We start from the raw sequence: 2,914 nt of genomic DNA, 5'->3' as shown, positions 1-2,914 counted from the left end.
CAGGAACTTTTCCAGGAAAAACATAAGTACTCTCCGCCATATAAACTTTTAGAAGACCACGGTACTCCTGCAAGTAAGGCCACACCTCCTATGACACAGGAGGGGGTGGGAATAAAGAGCACTCGGGAATTAGGGATGGGAATCGGGACGAAAGTTCCCGAAACACCATCAAATTAATTTTCGTAAGATATGTTTTTCTTTGGGACACGTATAAGACCTTTTTCATTTAAAGTTCCTTCTCTACCAATAACATTATTTATGGCATTTACAATAATCACATGGAATTGTAGAGGGCTGCGGCAGGCAGCGAGGAGAGAGGATATATTTTATCATTGTAGTAAGTTAAAAGCAGATTTTATTATATTGCAAGAAACAAATATCCAGTCCCTCAGGGAGAGAAGTGAAGCTCAGAGAGCTTGGACCTTGGGCCCTTCAGTTTGGTCGCTGGCGGAAGGGGGATCAGGAGGAGTAGCTGTTCTGATAAAGCCTAATGCAAATCTGCATATCACAAGAATGATAGAGGCTCTCCCAGGTTTTCTTTTACTAATGGACTTTAATTTCAGTACGGAGGGAAAATCCCCTCTGCAGAGGTTCAGGTTATGTGCACTATATGCACCAGTGAATAAAACCCAGAGACAACACCTGTGGGAAGTTTTGAGGGACCATGCCTCAGCCTCCCGCGAAATGATAGTGGCTGGAGATTTTAATATTAGGTCGGAAGAGACGGACAGAGTAAATTTTCGCTGACAAGCAGGAGCACCACCTAAACCCTTGACGAAAGAGGAAAAAAAATTAAATGCCGTCCTGAAAGATCAGTTGGGATTTTCTGATGCCACATTACAGATGCAAAACAGAATCGACTACCTGCCTACCCATCATACAATGACCTTCCAATAGAAATTCGATATCCAAATGGGGTGCAACATGACCTACTACCATCCGCTGGCGGCCAGTCGGTTGGACAGGGTTTGGACTGGAACATCTTTTAGCCCACAACAGGGCTGTCTTCTGATTAACCCATGGTCTGACCATGCGATAGTCCAAGTGGGCTTGGACACAGAACCATCCCCACAGCAGAAAACCTGCTTCACAATGATAGGAAGAGCCGAAGGATTGGAGCAGATGCGACTATAGCGTAGGGCTTGGCTATAGACAATGAATTGTCTGAGAGGGTCGGGGTGGTGGCTGGACGCGTGTAGATGACGTTTGCCGATCTGTCGGTTTCCGGTACAATGTGGTGCTCGTGTGCCCCCCGTGGATCCGTACCGTGGTGTCTCGGAAGTTGATTTCTTGTTCGGAATAATTCACAGTTAGATTGATGGTGGGGTGGAAGTCGTTGAAAGCCTGGCGAAATCCTTCAAGGGCTTCTTTGCCCTGAGTCCAGACAAAGAAAATGTCATCCATGAATCTCCAGTCAAGGAGAGGTGCCAGTGGGTATGAGTTCAGAAAAGGCCGTTCTAGACCTGCCATGAAAATGTTGGCCTATTGTGGAGCCATGCGAGTGCCCACGGCAGTGGGTGAAGACAGGCATGCCCGTTAAGGCCGCTCCTTTATGTAATTTCTCTCGAGCCGCCGCTTCGACGAATTCAAGAAGATCAGGTCATCGAAGGGGTTCGGGTAGGAAATGACACCCTAAAAACCGTAGCCCACGCAGGTGACCCTTATGTCGTGGGTAGAGATCCTGAGGAGTCGAAGGAGGTCAAAGGTCATTTGAAGAGGCATGAAAGAAGAATGAATAGGGAGGAATTGGCGAGCATGAATCTGGAAAAGTCAGAGCCTATTGATGTAAGCGATGAGCACAAAGGAATCGATACTAGCGGTTCACAGGACGGGCTGGGAAGCACAAAGGAGGTTCAGGAGGGAGATTTGAAAGGGACGGTCAAACGTTTGGGAATACGGTTTTGGGCCAGGCAAGAAATAGCGGCGCCAAAACCGAGAGGCGTGGTTACTAAGAGAAAAAAGAACGTCGTGGGGAAATGTTCATCGGCGCTTGTTTCAGAGAGCGAAATGTGTCAATGCGTGCTTCGTGGCAGCTGGAAATTTTCCAGCTCAAGTTTATCCTCCTCCTCCGGAAGATCCGACGGCACAAGGGACGCGTGAACTGACACGGCTCACGGCAGGGACGAACAATTCCCCTTTCAAGGGAGCTGAGTTTTACCGGACGATAGAGGACGGAGGTTTCGGTTGACCGGAAATAGAGACCCTCTTTTTAAGCCGGATCTTAAGATCTAATTTTGTAAATCGTCGCATCGGAGAAATGAAATGGGTATTTTTTTGTCCCTCCCCCCCCCCCCAAGCATCTCGGGAGGAGGAGGCCTGGATGCGGAATCGGATGGGACAGTCACGTTTCGGAAAGAACGCCACAAAACGTCGTGGGACTGTCAGATCACCGACGAGGAATTAACCGTACGAGCAATTAAAAGATCAAGGAAACGGGCCCGGGAAAAGGAGGGACCAAAGCTTGGTGCGAACAAGTAATCCGACAGAATCCTGGAGGACCGTATGAAGCAGCGCTCGCTAAAAAGGAGAGGGGGGGGTCGTCTAGATAGCCGGAGGCCAGGTCGACCCAAAGGAAGCCTGCCCCACCCAACAGCCGTCTCCTACGCTCTTGCTGTGCCTTGGCCACGGCCAGATGAGTCCCATTGTGAGGCCGTGTCTACCCACTGGCTTTCTTGGCGGTAGACCTGGACTCCGAGGACGCGCCGGGGGGGGGGGAGGAAAGTTCCCCCTTCAGAGGCCAGGTGCACCGATTGGTCATCCGCCAAAAAAAGCCAATGGGTAGACCTGACCTCCCAATGGGACTCCGCCGGTAGCCGGGTCGACCGATTGGCTTTTGTGGAGGTCGGCCAGGCCTCCAGACGAGCACTTCCGGGGGATGAGGGGGAAATGGCAGGCACTTCCTTACCCTTTCATT

This window comes from Euleptes europaea, unplaced genomic scaffold (genome assembly GCF_029931775.1).
Source record: "Euleptes europaea isolate rEulEur1 unplaced genomic scaffold, rEulEur1.hap1 scaffold_149, whole genome shotgun sequence".
Lineage (NCBI taxonomy): Eukaryota > Metazoa > Chordata > Lepidosauria > Squamata > Sphaerodactylidae > Euleptes > Euleptes europaea.
This window is presented reverse-complemented; position numbering follows the sequence as displayed.